Source organism: Silurus aristotelis, assembly GCF_946808225.1.
Source record: "Silurus aristotelis genome assembly, chromosome: 4".
NCBI lineage: Eukaryota > Metazoa > Chordata > Actinopteri > Siluriformes > Siluridae > Silurus > Silurus aristotelis.
The window spans coordinates 27,752,259-27,768,681 of record NC_139577.1 but is presented as its reverse complement, the minus strand read 5'-3'; the positions used below and the strand labels follow the sequence as shown (position 1 = coordinate 27,768,681).

At 40.9% G+C, this 16,423-nt stretch overlaps 1 long non-coding RNA gene across 1 annotated transcript; it reads right to left on the bottom strand.

The window, feature by feature from the left end:
* Positions 1 to 13,269: 13,269 nt before the first annotated feature.
* Positions 13,270 to 16,073, bottom strand: LOC310724636. The gene is made up of 3 exons (XR_014533117.1): positions 15,732 to 16,073; positions 15,518 to 15,585; positions 13,270 to 15,193 (listed from the first exon to the last, which is right to left on the bottom strand). It is a non-coding gene; the product is annotated as an uncharacterized lncRNA (long non-coding RNA).
* Between the last annotated feature and the right edge of the window lie 350 nt (positions 16,074 to 16,423).

The following is a 16,423-nucleotide window of genomic DNA, read 5'->3' as shown; positions in this document are numbered from 1 at the left end:
TCGAAATGGTGGCGGGAAGTGTGTAATCGAAATTCCACTGCAAGTCATTCCGCTGTTGAATAGTGCGGTAGAGTGGGAGCCTCGATGACGTCCACCTTCTCTAAAATGATCCTTTCATGCCCCGGTCACACTCGCATTTTCTTTTTCTTTTTTGCGGGAATGCTACTATAATTAATCAGCAAGGGGTTAAGTGTAAACGCAACCCAGAGCCAAAAATCCCTGGAAGACTGACACCACAATTGAGACCTACTGAAAAATGATCAATACTGCTGACCCGTGAACTGAGGAGGAGATCCTCTATCCGGTGAATCTCGGTATTTGGTCAATTTGTAAGCAAACAAAAAAGCTCTAGTAATATAGCGAGAATAAATGGAGGAACTACTCAAAATACTCATTTTTCTCTTTGTTTTGGACTTCCATCCACACTGAGGCGCCGTTTTCGGTCAACGAAAACAGCTTTTTGAAAACGCCCTGGATATACTGTGGATAAAAAGTAGAAAATTTTTTTTGCGTCGCAGTGTGGACTGTAAAAAATGGAGGCTTTCGAAAAGAAAAGAAACGCCAAGGGGGGAAATTACTTTTAATGTTTCAGTGTAGATGAGAAACTTTTGTAAAAACGATTGAAAACTAAAGTGTGGACGTGGAACGTATTCTCAAATTGATCCAGATTAGTGTAGATACAGCCTAAAAGCGACTAAAATATGGGTGTATGCACACTTGTATATGATTTTCGTCCTGGGCTTATATACACACTGAAGAAGAATCCTTGGATGAGTCTATATGGTTACAGGATCAGGTAAATGCAAACCTACAGCCTCCAGGTGAGATGACGCATGAACATACGCGTTTTATTTTATTTTTTATCATCCGTGAGACCATCATCCACAGCAGAAACTGAGGCACAATTGCAGTAACTCCAAGCAAAAATAGCATCAGGTCTAATAATGGAAACAAACCCCTACTTGACTAAGGAGGTTTACAGATTTACTTCCACTTATGCCATTTTCTACTTTAAGGTGGTTCATTTTTATAATAACAAGGGAAAAAAATTGCTACCAACATCAGATTATGGGACTGATTATCAATAAAAAATAAATAATAAATAAAATAAATAAAATAAAATGTAAAAAGTGCAAAATCACAAAAATACATTGTTCATTAATAAAATAATGCAACGTAATGTATACTATCATTTTAAAAGCTTATTTTATTTTTTTTTTACATTTTCAGCATTCTTGTACATGTATTTGTGTTATTCACGGTGTCTCGTTTGCGTTGAATTTGTGACGTGACTATTTTTGTCCCCATGGCTATGAAGAAAGTTCCTACTGCTAGTCCTGTTGCTACTAAGAGTCATGCTGTTTTTGCTGGAAGATGAGGTGGCTATGATGACACGCCATGTATTAGCGATGTTAATGAATTGCCTCTAAGGGTTTACGAGTTGTCTGGGTTTATTTGACGTCAAGTCGCAAATCTTGGAACGAATTAACCGAGTAACACGAGGCGTTTCTGACATTTCATTTCCAAAAACTACAACATTGGTGGAAGTTATAATATTATATAATGTTTTTATTAAAAGCTTAGTCTTTTTTATTAGTTTTCTTTAGTCGTCTTTTCACCTCGTCGTAGTGTTTTAGTAAAGTATGGAAATGAGCCAACAATGAGGACAAAGATCGTGTTGCGTTCGATTTACCTCAGAAACCCGGTGTAGGAATTGTGTCCTTTTCATCCTCCATGCAGTCAAACTAGAAAGTGTGTTTATCAAATCAAAGAAGCTTTTATTGTCATTTTAACCATATATAGTTGACGGAGTCACAGTGAAATGAGACGTTTCTCCAGAACCCTGGTGCTACAAAGAACAACAGTATATATTTGTATATTTCTGTGTGTGCTACAGATTTGACAAGTGAATATTTTGAAATGTTGATTGATCTAAGCAAATACCACATACACAGTCCATCTCATTCAGAGGTAAAAAAAAAAAAAAAAAGCTACTCTATTTAATGCTGATGCTGTGAGCAGCCATGTTGATTTTATGTCACTTGCTGAACTCATGGTTGAGGAGACTGGCAATTAGGCATTGAGGGGGTGTTTCCTTTTGTTTTTCTTTGGTGGAGGTTCTGGGATTTAGTTGATGGAGCGTAACTCAGGGTCCATTAGTTAACAAAATACATAGATTTCTCTGTAAAAAATAAGAAAAAAAACGATGTTTATGGCAGTCTAATGCAATAGGCATTAATAAATAAATATGAGAAATTTATATTAAACACGTCTACTGTGTGCATAATCATGTACTGTAAAATATATTTGAATAAAATGCCTTGCCATTCCCAGGTTAGGGGGATGATCCTAATATGAAAATACTGAGACATGGCTAGAAATGAGCACGTGAAAGACAGAGTAAGGTAGATGAAAAGATGGAGCCGGGTTTACCCTCAGAGATGGTGTAGAGAGGATGTGAGGTGGTGCCATTCAGGCCAGAAGCCATGCAAGACAGATTTGGGAGAAAGGGGGGGAATAGAGAGACAGGAAGAGAGTGAGGGAAAGAAGGAGAGAGAGTCAGAAAGGGAAAGATGGAGGTAGTCCCTCTTCAGCTCGGCAGCCAGATGGTCTGGTTGCCACAGCAGCATTTAACCCACCAGGCGGTGCTTTGATACTTCTCGCTCTGTGTGTGTGTGTGTGTGTGTGTGCGTGCGTGTGTAATATGTCCCTCTGCGATTGTGCCTTTACAGTCTCTGCTGCTCAGCAGCATGTGTCATAGCTCTGAGTGTGTATGCATGCAGGTGTGTGTGTGTGTGTGTGTGTGTGTGTGTGTGTGTGTGTGTGTGTGTGTGTGTGTGTGTGTGTGTGCGCGCGTGTTCATGATTGTTTTGGCACTCCTCTGATGAAAACAAGTGGCCCACACCTGCTAAACAGCATTCATTACCGTACACAACGGAGAGCTGGGGAGTAGGAGGAAAGAGACAGTGGCATGAATGACAACAAAGAGAAAGCTTGAGAGAGCATGGAAAACATGGAGGAGGTGAGACGCAGAAGATGCATTCAGCTAGGCCTTTTCAACCAACGGCCCGTGGGCCCAATGTGGATCGTTTTGGTTTTTTTTTGTTGGTTTTTTTTGGCCCACACAAGGGTGAAGGTTAATTAGTAATGACACTTATTGTATAAGTAAATAATCAAATAAGGATCGCATGTGGGCAGTATAAGTGTGGATCTTTCCATCCAAGATCTTCAGCAGCTTATCGTGATGGCGACATCAGACACTATTTAATCTGATGTGATTTACCGTTGTTTTAATGCAATAGATTAGAATAGATAGAATGATAAGACACGATTCAGTGCTGAAAAAATGTTTTAACTTGGACTTACAGGCACAAAGGCTGTACCTCCAACACTGAGACTAACAAGAACAAAGGCTATACCTTAGACATTCAGCCTGAGAGGCAAAAAGTCTATACCATCAACACTGAGGCTAACAGGAACATATGCCCTACCTCATTTACTGGGGCTAACTGGCACAAAAGCTATACCTCCTTCACTGAGCCTAAGAGGCACAAAGGCCACACCTCCTTCACTGAGACTAACTGGCACAAAACCCCACCTACACTCAGACTGAGAGGCACAAAGACCACACCTCCTTCACTGAACCTAAGAGGCACAAAGACCACACCTCCATCACTGAACCTAAGAGGCACAAAGACCGCACCTCCTTCACTGAACCTAAGAGGCACAAAGACCGCACCTCCTTCACTGAGCCTAAGAGGCACAAAAGCCCGCACCTCCTTCACTGAGCCTAAGAGGCACAAAGACCACACCTCCTTCACTGAACCTAAGAGGCACAAAGACCGCACCTCCTTCACTGAGCCTAAGAGGCACAAAGACCGCACCTCCTTCACTGAGCCTAAGAGGCACAAAGACCGCACCTCCTTCACTGAGCCTAAGAGGCACAAAGACCGCACCTCCTTCACTGAGCCTAAGAGGCACAAAGACCTCACCTCCTTCACTGAGCCTAAGAGGCACAAAGACCGCACCACCTTCACTGAGCCTAAGAGGCACAAAGACCGCACCTCCTTCACTGAGCCTAAGAGGCACAAATACCACACCTCCTTCACTGAACCTAAGAGGCACAAAAGCCACACCTCCTTCTCTGAGCCTAAGATGCACAAAGACCAAATGTGGTATTGAACTAAAAAAATGCAGCCCTGTCTGTCCCTGAACATTCATCATATATAAACTGTTTATATTTTAAATAATGAAATACTAGGTGCAGTAAGTAAAAAGTCCAGTTAACATAAGTTCCTCTCAAATTTAAAATGATTTTTTTTAATCCATAATGATAACTGTCCAAATGGACTGGATAAAGATTCAGAATATTAGGTAAAGTTGGTATTCTGAATTCTTATCCAGTCCATTTGGACAGTTATCATCATTGGTCAGTTATCATTGCACATGGTTTTCCAGAAACTAAGCAGCCCTGGGTCTGACAAAAAAAAAAACAACACTGTAAAAATGGCACTTGACACAGTTCTCATCTTTCTCAAAAAATGCAGCTACTGAATTGCTAAATTCAGTTGTGGAGACTCATCAAGTAGCTCATCAAGGAAGCTAATCCAGATAAATAATTAGTCCTCAGATGCATTATATAGACAAAAGTACCAGGACTTCATCCGCTATATGTGGTTCTTCTCCAAAACTGTTACCACACAATTGGAGGCACACAATTGTATAGGATGCCTTTGGTGGCAGTAGCATCACATCTTCATTACAATGAGCCCCAAATCTCCACAACTCCACTCCAAAATCTAGTGGAACATCTTGAAGAAATGGGGATATTCTAACAGCAAATGAGCACTCAATGTGAAATTGGATGTTCATGTGTCCACAAACTTTTGTCCCTAAAGCATAACCCTTCCTAGTCAGTCAGAAAAAGAAAGATTTTTTTTTTACAAAAATCCTCGCTACAAGTTTACATTTCTAAATGGAAATCTAAATAAACAGTGGTTTTTAGTGACAAAAAAGTGGAGGAACTCGAGGACCACGCTTTTGGTTCCGCCGCCTCTTCCGCGAGTTCCGAAAGATGCCGCAACTGCAGATGGGTTTCGGGGTTTTTTTGTAAGCTTGCCTTACATTTAGATCTCTGCACCTTGGAAGTATTCCAAACAAATCAAGCGATGCCTACCTTTCACAGATTTTTTTATGGCAGCAAGCAAAAAAAGCTGTAAAAAAAAAAAAAATGCTGGCTTAAGAGAAACCCCCTACTGAGGGCTTTTTCAGAGAAACTGTTAATCACCTACGCTTAATGGAACACATCACCTACACTTTCCGGTTAGAGGAAGATAAAGAGTGAAATACGCCCGCGGAAGAATACACCGTATTTAATACACGAGATGAAACCCTGAAGTTATAGGCAGGCATCCTGTATGAGAACGGGAATTGTTGCATCAAATAAACATTGCAGGATGGAGCAGTGAAAAACTTTTCGTTTTTGTTAGTGGCATGGTGATGAATTTGATGAAGGAAGTGAAGAACATCCTAAAATGCCACAGTATTATTTCATGAGGTTTCCAAATCAACTGGCAGACATTCTTATTCAGAATAACTTACGATTATCTCATTTATACAACTGAGCAGTTGAGGGTTAAGGACCTTGCTCAAGTTGTAGCCTGGCAGTGGTGGGATCTGAACTCATGACCTTCTTATCAGAAGTCCACATCTTACCCACTAGCTGTTAGCTCCCCCTACTACTAGACATGACCTTAGTAACAGCAAGCAGTCTGGAAGTCCTTCCTGAAAGCCACAAACAAAAAGCAAAGCCTGAAATTTGCACTTGTACTGATTACATTCTAATTGAATGCAGTGATCAGGTGGGACCAAAGTCAAATGTTTGTCCAAATAAACCATTTAAAATGTTTAAGGTCATGAAGAGAGCAGGAACAAAGAAAATCTCAGAAATGACTGTAAAACACTAGAAAGAAATATTGATGCATCTGGGCTTTTGAACTGTGTGGCCAGAGCTTCAGTGGCTTTTGTGAAAGCTGATCTCCAATTCTGCGAGTCCAAATTCAGGAATGCTTCTTCCATGAGGTTTAAACCTAATCTTGAGGAGATTCCACGGGTCTAAAAACAGTCAATTTTTTCTTCTCCTTTTCTTCTACATTATTAATAATATCACGGTTACAGGGTCACGATAAGACTATTCATGACAATATATTCATAACATAAGACAACTGTTTGGTCTGTTATCATTATATAACATTTCCGATTGTCTCTTAATCATTAAAATTCCTGAATGATTTTCATTTGGCAGAAAAACTAAATCAAGCTTTAAGTTTTAAAAATGGCAATGGCACTTAAGCCCTGATAGCTTTAACCTAAAAACCTTAAAAATGTGAACTTTACACAGGTCAGTTCAATAACATTACGAGAACACTGAGAAAGTTAAGCATCTGCTTAGTCAAAATAACAATAACCTGGTCTACTGACATAAAAAACACCAATAATGCTTCTTATTTTATACAGATGAGATCTGTAAGCCTTTTTTTTAAAAAAAGAAAAGAGTAAAGGCTCTGTACTCAACTACAGAGTAAATTATTGGCTGGATCAAAATTCTGTATATGAAATACTGATTACCCCCTGCCCTCTTATGAAAGAAATAGGATCTCACATGAAGAGAAGCTATTGATGTCCTGCCATCCAAGGCTATGATAATCTACTCTTTGCTTGTAGCTTGATAGTTCTTTAGAAACTGAATTTTATACTCACACAAACACCCAATATTGTAAGATTCGTATGTACATTCTGAACATCCATATTTAGTACTATGTTCTTTTATAACAACCTCCACTCTTCTAGGAGGCGATTTTGTAGTGTGCTTGTGGAGATTTTATGCTTTATTCAGCCCCAAGGGTGTTAGTAAAGTCAGGTACTGATGTAGGTGAGGTGCGGAGGCCTGGGGTGCAGTCAGTGCTCCAAATCATTCCAGTAAGGTTGAGGTCAGAGGTCTATAGCAGGCCACTCCACTCCATCTTCCAGTCCAACCCATGTAAACCATATCTTCATGCACCTCATTTGAACAGGTTTGGGTCTCAAAGTTTAAGTGAAGGAAAACATGTAACACTACAGCATCCAAAGGCATCCTATACAATGGTGTGCCTCTAATTTTGTGGTAACCACATATGGCTAGGAAAGTCCGGTGTCCCAATACTTTTGAAATATACCAGCGGTATCAAAAAGCTTCGAGAGTAGTTTTAAAACACGTCAACAGATGGCAGCACAAAGCTGCACACACAGTCACAGGGAGCACAGACATTCAAAAGTCAGTTTGCCAAAAGACTATTCTGACCACATGCATTACGATGTCTGCTATTTTGACCGTGTGCACACCTTGTCACCGGCCTCTCCTCACACGTGAGTTTCTCGCCGGAAACAACATGATCTTACATTCGCACCCACCCTACTCGCCAGATTTGGCTCTGGCGGATTTTACCCGCTTCCTGAAAACAAAGATCCAGCACAAAAGCCGTCGTTTTGGCACCATTATGGAGATCCATTGCGAAACACAGAAGGTGCTTGATGCGCTTTGGAAAGAACTTCCAGGACATAATCCAGAAGGGGCAGGAATGTCGGAAGTGCTGTATTGCTGTGCAAGGGGACTTTTGTAAATGTGACTTAGATAAATAAAATACTTTCTTGTCAACAGAGATGGTCTCAAAACTTTTTGATTCCACCTATACATATATACATACATATATATACATTATATATATATATACACACACACACATACATACATACAGTACAGACTAAAAGTTTATATATATTATATATACAGTACAGACCAAAAGTTTGGACACACCTGCTCATTCAAAGAGTTTTCTTTATTTTCATGACTATGAAAATTGTAGAGTCACACTGAAGGCATCAAAACTATGAATTAACACATGTGGAATTATATATGGAATTATATACATAACAAAAAAGTGAACTGAAAATATGTCATATTGTAGGTTCTTCAAAGTAGGCATCAGGAGAATGCCAAGAGTGTGCAAAGCAGTAATCTAAGCAAAAGGTGGCTACTTTAAAGAACCTACAATATGACATATTTTCAGTTGTTTCACATTTTTTTGTTCCACATGTGTTAATTCATAGTTTTGATGCCTTCAGTGTGACTCTACAATTTTCATAGTCATGAAAATAAAGAAAACTCTTTGAATGAGAAGGTGTGTCCAAACTTTTGGTCTGTCCTGTATATATATCCATTGGATAATTCCTGCATGGATGATTGTTTCAGCTGGCAACAACTTATTTAACCCTAACTGATGCAGTGATTAGCTTCTCATCTCTTAACCCTGCAGAAGACACATCCTGTGGTGTCAAAACATCTAAGCAGATTTCTGAAACTACTAAAATTGGGTTGAGAGCTGTTCAACTCATTATTAAAAACTAGAAGGATCGTGGGGAACCATCGTCTTTGAGGAAGAAATGTGGTAAGAAAAAAATCTTGAATGATCGCAATCGGCGATCACTTAAACATCCGGTAAAATCAAATAGTAAAAAAAAAAAAAAAACAGTAGAACTCACGTGTTTATTAGTGAAAGTAAGGGCATTTCCACACGCACAATGCGAAGGGAACTCAAGGGATTTGGACTAAACTGCTGTGTAGCCTAAAGAAAACCACTCATCATTGAGGCCATTTAGAAAAAAAAGGCTTCAATTTGCTAGTAAACAAAGATTGGACTCTGGAGCAATGGAATAAGGTCATGTGGTCTGATGAGTCCAGATTTACCCTGTTTCAGTGTGATGGGCGCATAAGGGTAAGATGAGAGGCGGATGGACTGATGCAAGCCTGTGGGTGCAGTGCTGTGATCTGGGGTTGCTGCAGTTGGTCAGGTCTTGGGTCAGCAACATTATGTGCCCAAAGAATGAGGTCAGCTGACTACCTGAATATACTGAATGACCAGGTTATTCCAGCAGTAGATTTTTTCTTCTCTGATGGCACAGGCATATTCCAAAATGACAACGTCAGGATTCATCGGGCCCAAATTGTGAAAGAGTGGTTCAGGGAGCATAAGGAATCATTTTCACACACAGATTAGCCACCACAGAGTCCAGAGAATCTTTGGGATGTTCTGGAGAAGAATTTTTGCGCAGCGGTCCGTCTCTCTAATCATCAATACAAGATCTTGGTGAAAAATTACTGCAACTCTGGACGGGAATAAATATTGTGACACTGCAGAAGCTTAGCTCATCGAAATGTATATATATAAACCCTATCATTTGCAGAGACTCAGTGATGAGTGTTTAAGCAGTCCTTAACCCTTAACTGCTCAGCTCTGGGTTTGAGTTTAACGTTCACACGATACTTCATGAGCTGCTATTAACTCGAACTTTAAGTTGGGGTTTGTATAAGTCCGAGTCTGTAATCTAGAGGATAGGACTGAGCACTGTTTGTGTTACACACTTTGAGTGTGTGTGCACCTTCCCAGCAGGCTCAGAGAGAGGCAGTGGTAAGTCAAGTCAAGTCAAGACAGAAAGAGAGAAAGAGAGAGAGATAGAGAGAAAACATATACAGGCTCTTTGTTTGATCAGGCACGCCAGCAAACACCTCGCATATTTAGGGCAGCTACTAACAATTTAATCATCTCGTTGGAATAATTGAAACCTGTACCAGTGTCAGTATCAATGTATCTCTATCACAAAACACTGATATAAAAATATTTCTGCTCAGCATTTCAATTAACTGATGCTCCAGTAGAACTCTCAGAACTTTGACGTAGGCGTAACTCCAACACTTCCACTATCACACAAACTGCCATGTCATGGTGTAATATGAAACCGGACGCCAAAAACGAATGTATGCTCGGATAATGATCACATATGAATCGTTTTTGGTGTGTGGAATTGTTTCCAAAGCTTTGGTGTTGGCTGGAAAATCAGAGAAGTGACTCATTTTTTGGGATTGACTCCCAACATCTCGAGTGTGCACACATACTGGATTAACAACACGATACGGCGTGTATGTAAAGAAAATGTAATTTAGAATTAAACATATCTACTGCTTGAGAAAAAAAAAAAGTTTTATTATTTGAGTTCTGGGTTAAATCGCTACCTGTTGCTTGAAGCTATGATTCGGTGCATGCCAGGATTATATGTGTTTCATATAACACTTAACAGGTACTTAAATTACCAGCTTATTTACTGCGTGTCTATTGAGTTCTAGAGTTTCTATAATGTTTGTCAATTAGCTGTTACAGTCTAAAACAAACAAAACAGTAATTAAATTAGGACCAAACTGTATGTGGATTTTTTCATCTTTTTTTTCATTTAACTAATGATGCTTTACATTGTAGAAAACCATCTACCCAGCCTATACCATTAGCATCATTATGCACCGAGTGCAAAGGAACTTTGATCAAAAATAAATTAAAAAAAAGGAAATAAATAAAAAAAAAACTGTAAATGTTTGAAAAAAAGTCTAGAAAACGAGCTCAGAGGATGCCGTCGATTTGGCTCAAGATGTGACAGGAAGCTCTGTGTAAACTGTTCCCTGCCTACAAGTTACTAAATCGGTTGAACAGATGCCACATTTGTACTAAATCTCATACGGTCAGCGGTCAGATGAACTCTACGGGGTGTTGCTTTAGCACAAAATCGGAAAACAGCTGGAATATGGCCCAGATCGCAGTGTTGCATAGGCGGGAGTTGTTGTGTTGTTACACACATGCCAAACGCTGCATTTCTTGCTACTGGGAAATATTCAGGAGACATTTAGAAAAGCAGTCCAAGGCCACAAGGTCATTAAATTAGGCATATTAAACACATTTTAAGGCTAGAACTTAATATTTTGTGGGATCATCATACATAATACATGTACACTCAGTTTGTTAATGGTTATGTGGAAAGAGAATTCATATTCCTGCATCACAACACCTGTGACTACGGTAAAAATGGCACCACTGAGGTAAATGTTCAGATTCATGTGTCCAAGATGCTCCGATTCACTTGAAGTCTTCAAGGATTTAAAGCCTTTATCATTTTAAAAATGGCGTTTTCTTCTTAAAATGCTCTGCGTACACACTTTTGCTTTCAATCGTTTCCCACAAGTTGCTCGTCCTCACTGAAACGTCCGAAAACGATTACGTCCCTGTACTGCGAATGAGTGAAACCTAAGATAATTTGATTTGCGTCATTTCCTCATGGTCGTTTATTTACTTTCCGGTTATAAAATAACAAAAAATGCATCATCGTTTTCGGAAACTGCCACTTTCACAGCCCACACTTTTCAAAAAGCTATGTTTTCGTTGAAGGAAAACGCTGTGTCAGTGTGGAAAGAAGGCCAAAAAACGAATAGAAAAATGTTTTGGTTTTTTTTTTACAACAAAAAAACGTGTGTCGACACGACCTGAGTCACACTGAAGGCATCAAGGGCTATTTGACCAAGAAGGAGAGTGATGGGGTGCTGCGCCAGATGACCTGGCCTCCACAGTCACCGGACCTGAACCCAATCGAGATGGTTTAGGGGTGAGCTGGACCGCAGAGTGAAGGCAAAAGGGCTAACAAGTGCCAAGCATCTCTCGGGTAACTCCTTCAAGACTGTTGGAAGACCATTTCAGGTGACTACCTCTTGAAGCTCATCAAGAGAATGCCAAAGAGTGTGCAAAGCAGTAATCAAAGCAAAAGGTGGCTACTTTGAAGAACCTAGAATATGACATTTTTCAGTTGTTTCACACTTTTTTGTTATGTATATAATTCCATATATAATTCCACATGTGTTAATTCATAGTTTTGATGCCTTCAGTGTGAATCTACAATTTTCATAGTCATGAAAATAAAGAAAACTCTTTGAATGAGAAGGTGTGTCCAATCCTTTGGTCTGTACTGTATATCTTACTTATTTTCATATACAAAACGTGTCTGGAATTTAGCAGTCACCGAAAACTTGCTCGAAGTTGGCAAGCTGACTGAGGATGGGGTAACTCCGTGGTGAAGATGTTGGACTTCTGATCAGAAGGTTGAGGGTTTAAATTTCACCACCACTAATTTGCCACTGTTGGGCCCTTGAGCAAAGTCCTTAACCCTCAACTGCTCAGTTGTATGAATAAGATAATTTATAAATTTGCTCAACAAAATACTAAAAGGCAAGCAAAAGGTACAGCATAGCATTTTGAAAGTTATTACTACATTTCTATCTGTCTATTTTTGTCCTAAAACCCTAATGTTTTAGGATCACTAGAAGATAACAGTTTTGGGACAGCTGACTTTTTCAGCCATATAATCTTCTTCCTCAAACTTTTACCACACAATTGGAGGCATCCTTTGCCCATCCAATTTTCCCTTCACTTGCATGAGAAAGCCCCTGTGCACAAAGCCAGCTCTATGAAGATATGCTTTGCATTGTTTGGAGTGGAAGATCTTAAGTGGCCTTTTATAGAGCTCTGACCTCAACCCTCCTGAACACCTTTGGGATGAACTGGAACATCAGTAACATACGTATGTAGCTGAATAACACAAATCTTCACAACCTCACTCCAAAATCTAGTGGAACAGCTTCCATAAAAAAATCAGGATTAAATGTAAAATGGGATGTTAAGAAAGCACATATAAACCTTGTGCTCTGGTGTCGACAAACTCAGGTGTCACTCGATGAATGAATTAGAAATGTGGTAGTGTGTGTTTACTGCCTATTTCTAATAAAACCTCTCATGCAATTCTTCCAGAATCAGAAAGATAATTTAACATAGCACTTGAACAGAGGTTAGAAAATGAAAATATCGCAATAGTCGCAGCTCTAGCTGACATACCACTCTCTTGCTGTTTCTTTCTTCCTGTTGCTCTTTTTCTTTTCCCTTCACCTCTCATACAGAGAAGCGCAAGAAGGGGGGGACATAGATCGAGGCTACCATGGCAACAAAGCCTATCACAGCGATATGAGCATCCCTGATGGCACTCAGGCAAGGCATTAACTGTGTCCCACTAGCCTGCTCTGTGTGTGTGTGTGTGTGTGTGTGTGTGTGTGTGTGTGTGTGTGTGTGTGTGTGTGTGTGTGTCAGTTAGTATGAACAACAAAGTGTGCTCAATCTTTCAGCATTTTATTAACACAAGGTTTCCCCAGACACACACACACACACACACACACACACACACACACACACACACACACACACACACACAAAATTCACAACTGCTCCCAGTGTAAACCCTTGGGCCATCGTTAATTTAAATAGTGTAGTCTAGTGTAATGTAATGTAATGTAATTGTGTGTGTGTGTGTGTGTGTGTGTGTGTGTGTGTGTGTGTGTGTGTGTGTGTGCACGTGTGTGTGTTTTCTAATGAGAAGCTAACAGGAAGGAACAGACAAAGAAAGGAAAATGATTGTATGAGCAATGACATGTCTGAACACACACCTAATGTTTTTTTCTCGCTTTTGCGTTTCAGGACACTTGGAAATCTACTCATCTCTTGCACACGCATGCGAGCACACAATGTCTCTCTTTCTATGTCTACACCGGTACATAATGTGTGTTTAATTTTTGAAAAGGAGATGAGTAAATGTGTGTCTGTTTTTAGTCAACTGGTGCACATTAACATGCATCACACACAAAATAATAATAATAATAAAACACTGTGCATTTTAGTTGGAGTTTAGTTCAGCACCAAACCCCCTTCACTGAGACTGACAGAAACAGAAGCCACACCCCCTTCATTGGCACTTACAGGAACAAAAGCTACATCCCCTTCACTGAGACTGACAGGCACAAAAGCCACACCCCCTCACTGAATCTCACATTCAGAGGCCACACCCCCTTCACTTAAATTCACATTCAGAGGTCACACCCCCTTCACTGAAACTGACAGGCACAGAGGCCACACCCACTTCACAGAAATTTACAGAGAGGCCATGCCTCTTTCACTGGTGATTGACAGGAAGCCCTCCCCCTTGTCTATGACTGACAGGCACCCAGACCGTATCTAAACCCGAAAACACGGTTCTCTTTAATCGTGGAGGGCGTGTGCGTGATTAATATCCGTAACAGCACCGCTTCGCTCATTCAAATGTAAAACAATTGACTCGTTAACAAAGTGCTCAGAAAGTGATTTATTAAATGAGAGCGAAGAAGCGAGTGGAGGCGAGGTAAGAGCGAGGTGTTTACCGATGCTGAGTCATCCATGCCTCTGCGTTTGTGTATAATGTGCGTTTGTGTGTGTGTGTGTGTGTGTGTGTGTGTGTGTGTGTACTGTGCATGTGAGTGTCTTTAGTGTGTGTTTGTGTGGGGGGATAAAGGAGATTTCCCCATCCATCCTCTCTGTTTGTTGGACCAATTAGAGAGCACTCAGAGAGCCTAATCTAATCAGAGAGGCGGTCTTTCTCTCTCTCACACACACACACACACTCAATATTCAGTGCATGAGACCTGTCTGTAAGAGAAAAGCAGCAGGAACATGGCCCACTCTTACCATGTGCAAATTACACGTTACTAAAGTCTAATTAATTACATATTTAAAAGGTGCTCTCTTTAAGCTAGTGGACTATTTCTGTTTTTTCTTTCCTCCTTCTTCTTCTTTCTGTGCGTCATCCGTAATGATCTCCTCCCTCTGTGTAGCTTGATAGTTCATTAGCGACCGAATTAGAGACATTACGAGCAAATTCGGCGACGGCGAGTGACGGCATCGGGCGATATGGAAATCGATTACTGAGAAACCGTAACTGTTATTATGTCCGTATTGATTTTTGCGATATTATATATAGATGTTAGAAAGGCGAAGAGAGCGCTGCTAATGGATCTGATGCCTCAGTAAACAATGCAAGGCTCGGTTTTCTCCATAAAAACACAGGGCGGTGGTGTTTTAGCGGTTAATCTTGTACGCTTTGCAAAGGGTTCATATTCTCAGGGCTGTCCTGAAGACTAGATTAGATCATTTCGGAGATCCCCTGCTGGAAATGTTAACTGCACTGCTCTGTCTGACTCAAAACTCAAACCTTCATCACTGAGAAGGACAGTTACAGAAGCAACTCCTTCTTTTCTGAGACTGAAAGTCAAAAAGGCCACTGCGCCCCTTAATCAAGACTGATAGGCAGAGAAGCCTCACCTCCTGTACTGAGAGTGGATGTCACAGAGACCACACCCCCTTTCACTGAGTCTGAAAGTCGCAAAGGCTACACCCCCGTTGGTGAGAAACACAGGCACAGAGGCCACACCCTCTTCACTAAAACCAATAAGCAGAGAGGCCACACACCCCTCACTGTATCTGACAGGCAGAGAAGCCACACCCCCTTCACTCAAACTAATAAGCAGAGAGGCCACACCCCTCTTCGCTGTATCTGACAGGCACAGAAGCCACACCCCCTTCACTCAAACTAATAAGCAGAGAGGCCACACCCCTCTTCGCTGTATCTGACAGGCACAGAGATCACACCCCATTCGCTAAAACTAATAAGCAGAGAGGCCACAGCCCTTCACTATAACTAAAAAGCAGAAAGGCCACACCCCATTCACTGTATCTGACAGGTGCAGAAGCCACACCCCTTCACGAAAACTAATAAGCAGAGAGGCCACACCCCCTTCACTAAAACAAATAATTGGAGAGGCCACTCCCCTTCACTGTATCTGACAGGCACAGAGGCCACACCCCCTTCACTATAACTAATAAGCAGAGGGGGGCCACATCCCCTTCACTGTATCGGACAGGCACACAGGCCACACCCCCTTCACTATAAATAACAGGCACAGAGGCCACACCCCCTTCACTATAACTAATAAGCAAAGAGGCCGCACCCCCTTCACTGTATCTGACAGGCAGAGAGGCCACATTTCCCACGTTTCTTCGTGTGTTTTCATGTCAGAGTTTTTCACAGTATCTTGTATACTTCTCTGACCACAGCTATCAGAATCTTACCAGTCACAACCTCTTCAGCTCCCTGCAGCTCTGTTTTTTTTACACAAAAAAGGTAAAAAGGGTGGGCAAACTTCGAGCACCATGACAGCATTAAAAATGTGTGAAAGCCAAGCGTTTCCATGTGGATCCAGTAAACTGATATGGTAGGTGCAGGTAGCTATTTGGGTAATAATGCTACGCAAAAAACAAGGACTAATTGGCGTGCTAACGATCGGAATGACGTGTTTATGAACACCAAGTGGAGATTTTAAACCGCAACCAAAATAAATTCATACAGAAATCTGTGCAGGAAAAGAGTCAAAGTCCTACACGTACACGGCTCATGGAGCTTCAGTCACGGAGCTCGAGCAATCACCTGACCCTGCTCTTCATCGCTCCAGAGAAAGTCGGGCTTTAGTTTCTCGTTCTGTCTTAATCTAAAGCAGGACACGAATGTTGTACTTGACTGATTTAACTGGAGCGTCTCGGTTTCTTTGTTGGGTAACCCTGAGGACGTTTTCTCGATTTGATGACATTGATCCCCCCATTTCTGT